The sequence below is a fragment of the Phocoena sinus genome, chromosome 20, assembly GCF_008692025.1.
Source record: "Phocoena sinus isolate mPhoSin1 chromosome 20, mPhoSin1.pri, whole genome shotgun sequence".
Classification (NCBI taxonomy): domain Eukaryota; kingdom Metazoa; phylum Chordata; class Mammalia; order Artiodactyla; family Phocoenidae; genus Phocoena; species Phocoena sinus.
The window spans coordinates 42,622,743-42,637,422 of record NC_045782.1 but is presented as its reverse complement, the minus strand read 5'-3'; the positions used below and the strand labels follow the sequence as shown (position 1 = coordinate 42,637,422).

Genomic DNA, 14,680 nt, shown 5'->3' with positions numbered 1-14,680 from the left:
GCCAGCTTTGGTTCTTTTAACCAGTGTTTTCCAAACTTGGCTAACCACCAAGGCTTCCTGCAGAGCTTTAAAAAATACTAGGTTCCTGAGCCCTGTTTCCTAGAGATTCTGGTTTCGTTGCTCTGGAGTTGGGCCTGGGAATCTTGTTTTCAGAAAACAAAAAGCTCCTAGGTGACTCTTCAGCCAGGTTTGGAAACCATTGGCTTGAGATTTTAATAGAAATGGGAGAGAGGAAGTTGGAAGTTCTGCCGTCAACACTTTGAAGGAGAGCAGTGTGTCTTCTCACTTATACTGTTATCGCTGAAAATGGCAATGTGGAATGCTTTCCTTTTAAATAAGAATCTCCATTAAAATTTCTAAGTTGATGATACTAAACGAATGTTTGTCTTCACAGACAAAATGGAGATTATTTTATAACTATAGGAAACTTGATTGCTGACTCTTCAAATAGCAGGGTTGGATTTAGTTCAAAACCAACGAAATAGTACTCCAGTGAAAATAATACCATGCAGTGATTAAGAGCATTAACTTTGAAGAGGAGAGACTTGGGTTTGAATCATGGCACTGCCACTTAGTAGTTTGTGTTTGGGGCATGTTAACACCCCACCCCACCCCACCCCACACTGCCTCAGAGATCTCATAGGGTTGTTTCAGGATTAACTGAAATGTATATAATTTGCTTATTGGGGTATCTGGCTGCTAAGTTACTAGTACAAGATGACCCTTGCTGTTTACACTTTTTATTAATTCATTCACTCATTCAACAGATCTTTTTTTGAGTTCCTGCAATAAGCTAGATCTGTTCTATGCACTGAGAATACAACACTAAACAAAACAGACAAAAATTCTTACCCTCATGAAATAATCTAATGGGTAGAGACAGAAAATAAAGCAATAAAATGAAGTATATAGGGGCTTCCCTGGTGGCGCAGTGGTTGAGAGTCCGCCTGCTGATGCAGGGGACACGGGTTCGTGCCCCGGTCCGGGAAGATCCCACATGCCGCGGAGTGGCTGGGCCCGTGAGCCATGGCCTCTGAGCCTGCGCGTCCGGAGCCTGTGCTCCGCAACGGGAGAGGCCACAGCAGTGAGAGGCCCGCGTATCGCCAAAAAAAAAAAAAAAAAAAAAAATGAAGTATGTGGTATGTTCTGTAGTGTTAAGTTCTGGGGAGAAAAATGCAGCAGAGGAAGGGCATAGGGAATGGTGGGGAACTCAGTTGGAATTCAGCCTTGATACATTTTTTTATTCCAAGTCTTTGGAGATGTGAAAGATAAGAAACTGGGAAGGAGTGACCAATGAAGCAGAAGGAAAACCAAGAGAGAGTGGTATGTGGAAGGCAAGTGAAGAAAATGTTTCAGAAAGGAGGGAATGATCATCTCTGTTAGATGCTGCAGATGGGTCAAGTTAGGTGAAGACTAAGAATTGACCATAGGATTTTGTGGGGCCTGGGTTGCTTGAGACCATTGTAAGCAGTTTTGTTAGAGGTAGAAGAGTGAAATTCTGATTGGATCAGGTTCAGGAGAGAATGGAACAGAAGGAATTGAGGGAACCATCATAGATAACACTTTCAAAGAGTATTTCTGTAAAGGAGAACAGAGAAATAACCTGTTTGACTGAAAGAGAATGTTTCTTAAGATAATGCTATTACAGTATATTTGCTGGTGAGAAAACTGAGGACAAGGGAGAGGAGATAATTGTTGGAAGCATTAATATTTGGACAGTAGATTTTCACTGCTTGGCTTTTTTTGTTATAGTATGCATTTGGACTATATAATTTTGCCATGATCATTCATTTATGGCTGTGTTGGGTCGTCGTTGCTGTGCGCAGGCTTTCTCTAGTTGCAGAGAGCAGGGGCTGCTCTTTGTTGAGGTGCGCAGGCTTCTCATTGCGGTGGCTTCTATTGTTGTGGAGCATGGGCTCTAGGTGCGTAGGCTTCAGTAGTTGTGGCTCGTGGGCTCTAGAGCACAGGCTCACTAGTTGTGGCTCACAGGCTTAGTTGCTCTGCGGCATGTGGGATCTTCCCAGACCAGGGCTTGAACCCATGTTCCCTGCATTGGCAGGTGGATTCTTAACCACTGTGCCACCAGGGAAGTCCCTTGCCATAATCTTTTTTTTTTAAAGGAAAGTATTATTAGTGAAAATTAACTATTAGGCTGTACCATTTTTCTCTTGGCTGTTCCTCAGATTGCCTGAATTACCAAAATACCAGAAAAGAATTTGGTGGGTTTCTCATATTGACATTTGAATCAAATTTTTATTAATAGTCATATAAATCTAAATTATTTTCTGAACAGCTTTGAAGAGTTGATATTGGGAAAGCAAAGAAAACAGTATATTACTGTTAAGTATAAGAAAGTAGATTTTGGCCATGCCCTTGATGCTTTTAACAAAAACCTACCAACAACATCGCCTCATGGGGAAATAGTGTCCTTTCTCTGTTTCAGCAGTTGCTAGCCATGGTGTCATGACATCTAAGGGTGTGATAAAATTTTTCTGAAGTATAGATTGGCCTCCTGGATTCTTTTCTTTATATCTGTGAAGTAGCAAGGCTTCTTTGTTGCAGTTGACAGTAGTTTCTTCTTGTTCATGCCCCAAAACTGATACACTTTTGAAGGTAGTACATATAAATGTTTACAACAAGGGGGAGACATACAAAGCATACTAAAGACCCTTTGGTTCCATTGCCAGTGTCTAAAACAATCATTCTGACATGCAGAAGTAAACTGCATGGAAAATAAGACAAATAAATAAGTTTAGTTTGGGAAAAAAACCATTTGCTGATGATAGCAATAATGCTGGAGTTCTGCCAAAGTTGGAGACAAAGGCCATTCTCTCTGTCTTAGTTGCTCACTGTGTCTTCAGTGGATCCTTGCTCAGTGATATTTGCTGTTGAGCAAGTACCTTGCCCTCTACCATTTTGAGGTGATGGATTTGCCAAGCAAATTTATTTAGCAGTTTTGGGTCCCCACGGTGTTCCAGTACACCTGGGTTTCACTGGTGAACAAAAGTCCTTGCCCTCATGGAGCTTACTTTCTAGTGGCAGAGTACTCAGAAATCACCCAGTGCTTAGGACAATAGCCTCTAAACTTTTATGGGAGTGTTTTATATGTGCATTATAAAACACATACAAGGGCTTCCCTGGTGGCGCAGTGGTTGAGAGTCCGCCTGCCGATGCAGGGGACGCGGGTTCGTGCCCCGGTCTGGGAGGATCCCACGTGCCGCGGAGCGGCTGGGCCCGTGAGCCATGGCCGCTGAGCCTGCGCGTCCGGAGCCTGTCCTCCGCAACGGGAGAGGCCACAACAGTGAGAGGCCCGCGTAACGCATTAAAAAAAAAAAAAAAAAAACACATACAAAATAAATTTTGAAAGGCTGAGATAAAGTAAATAGAAGTCCTAATATTTTATTTACAAACTGTCTTCAAGCCAAACGAATTTTTAAAAATACTTTAATATTCTGTGATTAACAGATAATGATGATAGAGCCTTACTTTCAGAGTGGACTTCCTCCATAACCACTGAATTGGTTTTTTGGGTTTTTTTGCTTGTTTCTTTGTTTTTTTATTAAACAAATGTGGCTTGGATTTTGCACTAAGATTTTTGGAATGTCTTTAAATTATGATGGATTTCAGTTAATTTTTGTTCTTGGCAAATTCTCTATCAGATGTTGCAGTGTCTGTGAGCCGATAAAAGTAACACATTGCATTGCATTCTGATTACCACAACATATACTAAGATTTCAAAGTTAATTTTTTAAAATAGTGCTTTATTTTCATAATTAGAAGGTGAAATAATTACCATTTCAAATAGTTAGACAGAGTTGAATATTTCCTATTTTGGTGCTTTTCTCTTCCCTGAAATGTATTCAAAGCCTTGTTTTGTTTTTGAATTTTATTTATTTTTTCATACAGCAGATTCTTATTAGTCATCCATTTTATACATATCAGTGTATACATGTCAATCCGAATATCCCAATTCATCACACCACCACCACCACCACCACCCCCCCACTGCTTTCCCCCTTGGTGTCCATACGTTTGTTCTCTACATCTGTGTCTCAGTTTCTGCCCTGCAAACCAGTTCATCTGTACCATTTTTCTAGGTTCCACATATATGTGTTAATATACTATATTTGTTTTTCTCTTTCTAACTTCACTCTGTATGACAATCTCTAAATCCATCCGCGTCTCTACAAATGACCCAATTTCATTCCTTTTTATGGCTAATATTCCAGTGTATATATGTACCACATCTTCTTTATCCATTCATCTGTCGATGGGCATGTAGGTTGCTTCCATGACCTGGCTATTGTAAATAGTGCTGCAATGATTATTGGGGTGCATGTGTCTTTTTGAATTATGGTTTTCTCTGCGTATATGCCCAGTAGTGGGATTGCTGGGTCATATGGTAATTCTGTTTTTAGTTTTTTAAGGAACCTCCATACTGTTCCCCATAATGGCTGTATCAATTTACATTCCCACCAACAGTGCAAGAGGGTTCCCTTTTCCCCACACCCTCTCCGGCATTTGTTGTTTGTACATTTTCTGATGATGCCCATTCTAGCTGGTGTGAGGTATTAGATACCTCATTGTAGTTTTGATTTGCATTTCTCTAATAATTAGTGATGTTGAGCAGCTTTTCATGTGCTTCTTGGCCATCTGTATGTCTTCTTTGGAGAAATGTCTATTTAGGTCTTCTGCCCATTTTTGGATTGGGTTGTTTGTTTTTTTAATATTGAGCTGCATGAGCTGTTTATATATTTTGGAGATTAATCCTTTGTCCGTTGATTTGTTTGCAAATATTTTCTCCCATTCTGAGGGTTGTCTGTTCGTCTTCTTTATGGTTTCCTTTGCTATGCAAAAGCTTATAAGTTTCATTAGGTCCCATTTGTTTATTTTTGTTTTCATTTCCATTACTTCAGGAGGTGGATCAAAAAAGATCTTGCTGTGATTTATGTCAAAGAGTGTTCTTCCTATGTTTTCCTGTAAGAGTTTTATAGTGTCCAGTCTTACATTTAGGTCTCTACTCCATTTTGAGTTTTTGTGTATGGTGTTAGGGAGTGTTCTAATTTCATTCTTTTATGTGTAGCTGTCCAGTTTTCCCAGCACCACTTATTGAAGAGACTGTCTGTTCTCTGTTGTATATCTTTGCCTCCTTTGTCATAGATTAGTTGACCATAGGTGCGTGGGTTTATCTCTGGGCTTTCTATCTTGTTCCATTGATCTGTATTTCTGTTTTTTGTGCCAGTACCATATTGTCTTGATTACTGTAGCTTTGTAGTATAGTCTGAAGTCAGGGAGTCTGATTTCTCCAGCTCTGTTTTTTTCCCTCAAGACTGCTTTGGCTATTTGGGGTCTTCTGTGTCTCCATACAAATTTTAAGATTTTTTGTTCTAGTTCTGTAAAAAATGCCATTGGTAGTTTGATAGGGATTGCATTGAATCTGTAGATTGCTTGGGGTAGTATAGGCATTTTCACAATATTGATGCTTCCAATCCAAGAACATGGTATATCTCTCCATCTGTTGGTATCATCTTTAATTTCTTTTATCAGTGTCTTATAGATTTCTGCATACAGGCCTTTTGTCTCCCTTGGTAGTTTATTCCTAGGTATTTTATTCTTTTTGTTGCAATGGTGTTTGTGTATTTTACTTTTTTTTCCCTGTAATTGATTTCTAATCTCATAGCGTTGTGGTCAGAAAGGATGCTTGATATGATTTGAGTTTTCTTAAATTTAATGAGACTTTATTTGTGACCCAAGATGTGACCTCTCCTGGAGGATATTCCATGCGCACTTGAGAAGAAAGAGTAATCTGCTGTTTTTGGATGGAATGTCCTATAAATATCAATTAAATCTATCTGGTCTGTTGTGTCATTTAAAGCTTGTGTTTCCTTGTTAATTTGCTGTTTGAATGATCTGTCCATTGGTGTAAGTGAGGTGTTAAAGTCCCCCACTGTTATTGTGTTACTGTCGATTTCCTCTTTTATAGCTGTTAGCAGTTGCCTTATGTATTGAGGTGCTCCTATGTTGGGTGCATATATATTTATAATTGTTATATCTTCTTCTTGGATTGATCCCTTGATCATTATTTAGTGTCCTTCCTTGTCTCTTGTAACATTCTTTAAAGTCCATTTTATCTGATATGAGTATTGCTACTCCAGCTTTCTTTTGATTTCCATTTGTATGGAATATCTTGTTCCATCCCCTCACTTTCAGTCTGTATGTGTTCCTAGGTCTGAAGTGGGTCTCTTGTAGACAGCATATATATGGGTCTTGTTTTTGTATCCATTCAGCAAGCCTGTGTCTTTTGGTTGGAGCATTTAGTCCATTCATGTTTAAGGTAATTATTGATATGTATGTTCCTATTACCATTTTCTTAATTGTTTTGGGTTTGTTTTTGTAGGTCCTTTTCTTCTGTTGTGTTTCCCACTTAGAGAAGTTCCTTTAGCATTTGTTGTAGAGCTGGTTTGGTGGTGCTGAATTCTCTTAGCGTTTGCTTGTCTGTAAAGCTTTTGATTTCTCCATCGAATCTGAATGAGATCCTTGCCGGGTAGAGTAATCTTGGTTGTAGGTTCTTTCTTCCCTTTCATGCCAGTCCCTTCTGGCTTGTAGAGTTTCTGCTGAGAAATCAGTTCTTAACCTTATGGGAGTTCCCTTGTATGTTATTTGTCATTTTTCCGTTGCTGCTTTCAGTAATTTTTCTTTGTCTTTAATTTTTGCCAGTTTGATTACTATGTGTCTCGGCATGTTTCTCCTTGGGTTTATCCTGTTTGGGACTCTCTGCACTTCCTGGACTTGGGTGGCTATTTCCTTTCCCATGTTAGGGAAGTTTTTAACTATAATCTCTTCAGATATTTTCTCAGGTCCTTTCTCTCTTCTCCTTCTGGGACCCCTCTAATGTGAATGTTGCTGTGTTTAATGTTGTCCCAGAGGTCTCTTAGGCTGTCTTCATTTCTTTTCATTCTTTTTTCTTTATTCTGTTCTGGAGCAGTGAATTCTACCATTCTGTCTTCCAGGTCACTTACCTGTTCTTCTGCCTCAGTTATTCTGCTATTGGTTCCTTCTAGTATATTTTTCAATTCAGTTATTGTATTGTTCAGTTATTGTTTATTTGTTCTTTAATTCTTCTAAGTTTTTGTTAAACGTTTCTTGCATCTTCTGAATTCTTTTTCTGGAAGGTTGCCTATCTCCACTTCATTTAGTTGTATCTTGTTCCTTCATCTGGTACGTAGCCCTCTGCCTTTTCATCTTGTCTGCCTTTCTGTGAAAGTGGTTTTTGTTCCACAGGCTGCAGGATTGTAGTTCTTCTTGCTTCTGCTGCATTGGGTTTTTAATGGGGATTCCTTCAGAGAGAATTAATGCCATTACAGTATTAAGGGAACACAGAATTCCTCTTTTATCCCAGTATTTTATCTCTTCATACATGTTATCTACATTCTTGATATTTTGGTCATGTGAATGAGATCTTTTTTGTTAGTGTTACGAGTTGGTTTCTGGGTATTTATTTTGTAATTGAACACTTTTCTGAACTCTTAACATTGTTTTGGTTGGTTGTTTTTAATTTTCTAGGTTGGCTTTCTGTCATCAGCAAGCAGTTTGACACCTCTTTATATACTTACTCCTTTTCCTTGTCTGGATTCACTTTCAGAACAGTGTTAAGAAATAATTGGTCGTAGTGAGACATCTCATTTCTGGTTTGAATGGCAATACTTTTAGAAGGTCACTACTAATTTTGATGTAGGACAACTGAAAATGAATTGGGACACTTAGAGTATCATTTGCCGTGCTCTGGAAACGTTTAAAGGAAGGATCAATTTGTTTAAAATTTGTTAGAACTCAAGGTAAAAGCATCTGAGATTAGCATCTGTTCTGTAGAAAATTTTCCATCAGTTACATATTTTCAAATTTACTCGTACAGAATTTTAATAAGTGTCTTTTTAAATCCCTGTATCAGGAGTTAATATCCATTTCTCAGTCTTCATTATATTTGTCTTTTCTTTCTTGATCAACCTTGTCAGCAGTTTTTCTATTTTATTGGTCATTTCAAAGATCAGTTCTTTGCTGTTAACTCCTTCCTGTGGTCTTGTTTTTCCCCCCTCTCTGCCTTTATTCAAATGCTCGGTTAATTTATTTTCTGTTCTTTGTTACATAATAACAGAAGCATTTAACTTCTTGAATTTTCTTCTGAGTGTATTTTTGGATAGCATTCCATAGCCTTTGTTGTGTGAAGGAAGTAGGGTTTTTTTTTGCTATTTGTAAGTTGCTTTTGAGTTTTTAAGTTCTTTTCCCAAGAGTTAAGAATTGAGTTTTTAGATTCTAAACAGTTTTTCTTTTTAAGCCTTTGTTATTAATTACTGATTTTTATAGCATTTTGATCAAAATGATGTTCTTATAGTTTCTGCTTATATTTGTGGTCTATTGTGTTGATTTAAAAAAAAAACTTTCATTGGTGTGTAGTACAGTTTTATATATTTATATCTTCTTTGTGAGACTGTGCCTCCTGTCTCCAGTAGTTGTTCTTGCCTTACAGTTCTACTTTTCTTGATATTAATATTTAGTGTATGTGATTTCTCATCCATTTAGTTTTAACATTTTGTTTTCTGTATGCTTTTTGAAACAGCATAAAAGATTCAGGGTTTGGGTTTTTTTTTTTAAAACTCCTAAAAGTCTTATTTTAATGGGGATTTTATTAAATAGAGAATAGTTTTTAATTTTATATTCAGTTTTGAAAGTAGACTTAAAGGCTTATTTTGGTTATAACATTTCATTGTTTGTTGACAGTCCTTTTTATATCTTCATTTGCCCGTTCATTGAGTTTTTAATTTGCATTTGTGGTTTTTCAGTGATTTGAGCAACAGTTTGACTGTGTTTCAAGTTCTTAGATCATAACCTCTGTCCCTTAAAACTCTGTTCCACTGTCTTTTGGTTGGGGGAGGAGAGCAGTTGTTTATTCTGTTTTGTTTTGGCCAGTCTATGTTTCTTTCCTTTATATTGGTAAATGGTTCTACTCTGTGCTGTCCAGGATGGTAGCCACTATCCACACATACCTATTTAAAATTAGGATAAAAAGTTCAGTACCTCACTCATACCAGCCACATTTCAAGGGTTGAGTAGTCATATGGCTAGTGGCTACCATATTTAGTTGCACTAATACAGAACTTTTTTACCATTGCAAAACTGCACGGGACAGTGCTTCAGAGTATTTTATGTAGCACTGTCAAGTTTTCTTCAATAGTAGCTTTGGTTTTTGATTCCCTTAAAGTTTGTAGTTGCCTGTTTTTAAGTATACTAATTATCTGTGTGTTATTGTTTCCTGTCCTTTTTATCTAGCTGTTACTACCTGCTCCACAGCATTGTTGTGATCATTAAATTAGATACAGGAAGTGACGGGCACATTTTGAATACACATAATAACTATTCAGATGTGAGCTAGCTGTTAACTTTTCTCTCACTGTTTTTATCCCTTTGGTTCTCCCATAGTGCAAAGGAATAAAACAGCTAAGTTTGTTGTCCACATCCTGTTTTGATGTTCTATATCATCAGTTCTAACCTATAGTTCCTTTTGTGTAGTTTTTTTTGTTTGTTTGTTTGTTTGTTTTGCGGTAAGCGGGCCTCTCCCATTGCGGAGCACAGGCTCCGGACACGCAGGCTCAGCAGCCATGGCTCACGGGCCCAGCTGCTCCATAGCATGTGGGATCTTCCTGGACCGGGGCACGAACCCATGTCCCCTGCATCGGCAGGCGGACTCTCAACCACTGCGCCACCAGGGAAGCCCTTGTGTAGGTTTTAATTGTGCTACCTTGGGTTAATATTTTCTTTTTAGATTTTATATTTACTTTTTATGTCATCTTGTCCTTTCACTTTACTCTGTTACTTCATAGTAGAGGCTATGTTATCTCTAGGGATGCCAAAAGTTTTCATTAATTGTTTTATTGAACTTGTTTTATAGATAGTTTTCCAAAAATATGTTTTTTCTGAATTTCTCAGATTTGCTTTCTTTTCCTTTGTTCTACAGTGTTCTACTTTAGTTCCCATGCTGAGGGTTTTGTTTGTTTTTTCCTTTTGTCATTCTTAAAAACTAAGTTGATCTATCTACACTTTGTATTTATCACTAGGAAAAACTTAGTAGCTGACTGAATTAGTTTCCTGTCAAAGTTCTGGAGGGTAGAAGTCTGACATTGAAATCAAATTTGTCAGCCCTTGCTGGCCTCGGAAGGCTCTAGGGAAGAATCCTTCCTTGCCACTTTCTGCAAGCAACCTTAGTAGTCCTTGGCTTGTAGTAGCATAATTCCTATTTCTGCCTCCATCTTCACACGATCACCTTCCCTGTGTGTCTGTGTTTTCACATGGTCTTACAAGGGCACCAGTCATTGGATTCAAGGCTTACCCTAATCCAGTAGTACTTCATATTAAACTAATTGCATCTGCAAAGACCCTATTTACAACTACAGTCACATTCGGTGGTTCTGGGTAGGCATGAATTTTGAGGTAGGATCTGGGGAGGGGACACTATTCTCAGTACACTAGTTGTTGGTCCTTCTCTCTGCTGCTCATATGATGGTTGAACCCTTTTCTCACTTCTAAATCTAGAAGACAGATTGATAGGTGCTGTTCCCAATTCAGTTCCTGGGTTTCAGCAACTTTCAGAGTTAATACACCTTTTCTCTGAAATAGTTGGACTTTCTTTTACTCCCACTGCCAGTTTTCTGGGGCTCTTCTATACCATTGAATGTATTGTGTGAAGAACTTAAGTTCTCTGTATATAGAAAAAATTATAGGTATACCTGTCTCCTCCCCTGATTTTTTTAATTCTGTGAAGTAGAAAGGATGATGTAACAAAAATCGATGTATGTACCAACCTAAATGTTAATATTCAACATTTTTTTTACTTCATGTGTTTTTTTAATATTAAAAGAAAATTATAGATAACTAGTGCTCCTTTTATTTTCTTCCATCTCCTTTACGTGCTTTCTTCACCAGAGCTAACCACTATTATGAATTTGTGTATACTCCTAGTTCAGGTTCTGAGATCTTTACTACACATATATGTGTGCAAGAGCACAAAATGCAGTATTGTTTATTTAAAGTTTATATAAATGCTATTGTTGTATGTATTCAGCAACTTGGGTTTGGTTTTTTGGTGTGTGTTTTTGGGAGGTGTATGTGTGTTTTAATTTACTGTTGTGTTTTCAAGATCTCCATGTTGATGTACAAAATTTTAGTTCAGCATTTGTAAATAATCCACATTTCCTAAAAAGACAGTATTTGTGTGGGTGTGAGTGTATCCATATCCTGTTTGTTGACTTCAGGGTTCTAAATTTAACTCACATCTTGGGCTTATTGTGTTCATATCTTCTATATCCTTTGGTCTGCTTCCTATTTTTTTTTTTTTTGGAATATGTTTGATATGTGCATTGTGTAAGTTTAAGTTACAGTTTGATTGCCATTGCAGCCTTAGGTAACACCTCTATCTTCACATACTTACCGTTTCTTTTTTGTGGTGAGAATAATTAAGATTTAGTCTCATAGCACATTTGTTGTTCATAATACAGTGGCATTGTCTATAACCACTGTACTCTGTATTAGATCTCGAGGACTTGTCTACTAGTAGTCAATTTATACCGTTAAACTACCTCTCTCATTTCCCCAACCTCACCCCCATTTCTTTTCTTTTTTTTTTTTTTTTTTTTTAATTCATATATGTTCATATAGTTCCAGGGCGACTGCTTAGGTACATCGTAGTTAATGATTATTATTTCTTCTTCATCTTCATTCCTTTCATCATTATGTTGTTTCCCTTTTGATCTCTATTAATTTTACTTTAAATGGGTTTCTTTGGTAAGTACTTGCTAGATACATCCTTTTCCATCTCTTTGTTTTCAGTTTTTCTGTGTCAGTTTGTTTTGATGTGTTTTAAAGAGGTGATTTAAATCCATTTATATTAACTCTGATTACTATCATGTTTGGAATCAGTAATTTCTCTTAATTTTTTTTTAATCCTTGCCTTTTCTTTGCCTTGTTTTTATGCCTTTCTGCTGTCTGTTGGGTTAGTTGAAAGTTCTTCTCATCTCTGTCTGCTTTGGGAACAGTAGGATTTTAGAATGCCTCTTTATAAAACTCCAGCCTTGGGACTTCCTTGGTGACAAAGTGGTTAAGAATCTACCTGCCAGTGTAGGGGACATGGATTTGATCCCTGGTCCAGGAAGATCCCACATACTGCGGAACAGCTAAGCCCGTTCACCACAACTGCTGAGCCTGCTCTCTAGAGCCTGTGCACTACGACTACTGAAGCCCACACGCCCTAGAACCTGTGCACTGCAGCTACTGAGCCAGTGCGCCTGGAGCCTGTGCTCTGCGACAAGAGGAGCCACCCCAATGAGAAGCCCACGTACCACACTGAAGAGTAGCCCCTGCTCTCTGCAACTAGAGAAAGCTCACGTGCAGCAATGAAGACCTAGCAAGCCATAAATAAATAAAATTGTAAAAATAAGTTAAAAAGTAAAACTCCAGTCTTTCCTACCCGTTATCTATAATTTATTTTTATTATTTTAGTTACCTTGTTTTTAAATCCCTCCCAAATTAGCCATTTTTAGGTTTATGCTCATTTACATTTACCAATACTTTTGCCATTCCTGTTCAGTGTTGCTTCTTGCATCCCACTCAATTCTTGCTGAATACATTTAGTAGCCTTCTAACAATGGTATAAGTTGTAAAGTCCTTATAAATTAAAAACATACAGAATTACATTCATGTGTGAAATGTGTATATATGTGTATTTGTGAACACACACACACATATATTGCCTTTGTTCTTGCATGATGACTTAGCTGCATGTAAATTTATATTTAGCACTTTGAAGATAATTTCATTGCCTTCCAATATTTATTGTTGTTGGAAATTCTGATGTCAGTTTAAGTGTCATTTCTTTATAGATTATCTGTATCTTCTCTCTGGTAACTTAAATTTTTACCCCAACCCCTTACTTCTGGTTTTGTTTTTATGTTTCACAATATCAAGGGACATAGTTAGATGTATGAATTAGTTTTTAGCCACTAGGTCTTGGTGTGCACCCTCATTCTGAGAGTTCTTGTTCGTCTTGAGTTTTGAAAATTTTCTAGTCATTATTTCTTCCAATTTTTCCTTTTTATTCTCTTTTTAAATATAGAATGTCTGTCGATTGTTGTTGATCTCATTCTCTCCTCCATATTGCTTCCTTTCTTTTTATACTTTGCAATTTCATATCTCTTCCTATGCTTTATTTCATGTAGTCTCTTCTCTGACTGTTCCTCCTCTTTATCAGTTTTTTCTCCAGCTGTGTTTAGTTTATTGGTAAACCTGTCAATTGGGTTTTTTATTTCAATGTGTACTTTTTTTTCCAGAATTTGTTACTTTTAGAAACATCCTCTTTTTTTCATCCTGTTCCTATTTCATAACATATATTCCTGCCATTATCACTATGAAAAATTTTAATATACTTATTTTAAAGTTGTTTTCTAATTGTTCTATTTCTAGCTTGCCCAGGGCCACTTCTTCCCATTTTTGCATGTACTGACTGCCTCATAACAGTCTGTGTTCTTTTATGATTTACAGTACCTTTAATGGTGAGCTTATCTGGGTCCAGGGTGAGGGAGGCATGCTTTCTTTAGGAGTCTTGTGATCCCTGGACTGTGAAAGTGTCCTTAAAGCACAGTTTTCCATTAGCTTCTGAAGAGACTTCAGGAATCTGGGTGAATTTGGAATGGCAGATTCTTAGCTTAAGATCCCTGCACATAAACAGGTAGTATGAATTTGGACCTCTTACATGAACATGGATCAGGAGGGGGCTTTCACTTTCTCCCTGTTGGCTTTTTCCACAAAAGTCCTGGAGTAGGTGTTAAACTTCCTTGCCACTTCGCTGGGTGGTTGACCAAGACCAGCCTTGGCTTTGCATTCTTTTTCTGATTCTTGCATCTTGCAATTTCTTTTTTAAAATTAATTAATTAATGGCTGTGTTGGGTCTTTGTTGCTGCGCACGGGCTTTCTCTAGTTGCTGTGAGCGGGGGCTACTCTTCGTTGCGGTGTGCACGCTTTTCATTGTGGTGGCTTCTCTTGTTGTGGAGCACGGGCTCCAGATGTGTAGGCTTCAGTAGTTGTGGTGCATGGGCTTAGTTGCTCCACGGCATTTGTGATCTTCCCGGACCAGGGCTCAAACCCATGTCTCCTGCATTGGCAGGCAGATTCCCAAACCCTGCACCACCAGGGAGGCCCACATCTTGCAGTTTCTTCCTCCTGATTCAGGCCTTTGGCAGAGTGATCATGTCTGTGGACTCCTCAGAATAGTGTTTTTTTTTTTTTTTTTAATTTTTGGCTGCATTGGGTCCTCATTGTTGCACGTGAGCTTTCTCTAGTTGCAGCGAGCAGGGGCTACTCTTTGTTGCAGTGTGTGGGCTTCTCATTGCGGCAGCTTCTTGTTGCGGAGCACGGGCTCTAGGTGCGCGGGCTTCAGTAATTGTGGCACACGGGCTCAGTAGTTGTGGCTCGCGGGCTTTAGGGCGCAGGCTCAGTAGTTGTGGCTCACGGGCTTAGTTGCTCCACAGCATGTGGGGTCTTCCTGGACCAGGGAACAAACCTGTGTCACCTGTGTTGGCAGGCGGATTCTTAACCACCAGGGAAATCCCACACTTTTTTAATGCGTAAAAGACATTGG

General features: G+C 38.2%; 1 protein-coding gene across 4 annotated transcripts in view; it reads left to right on the top strand.

The window, feature by feature from the left end:
* The window catches only part of KANSL1 (KAT8 regulatory NSL complex subunit 1), a 169,617-nt gene that overhangs the window by 127,111 nt on the left and 27,826 nt on the right, over positions 1-14,680 (top strand). The window lies entirely within an intron of this gene.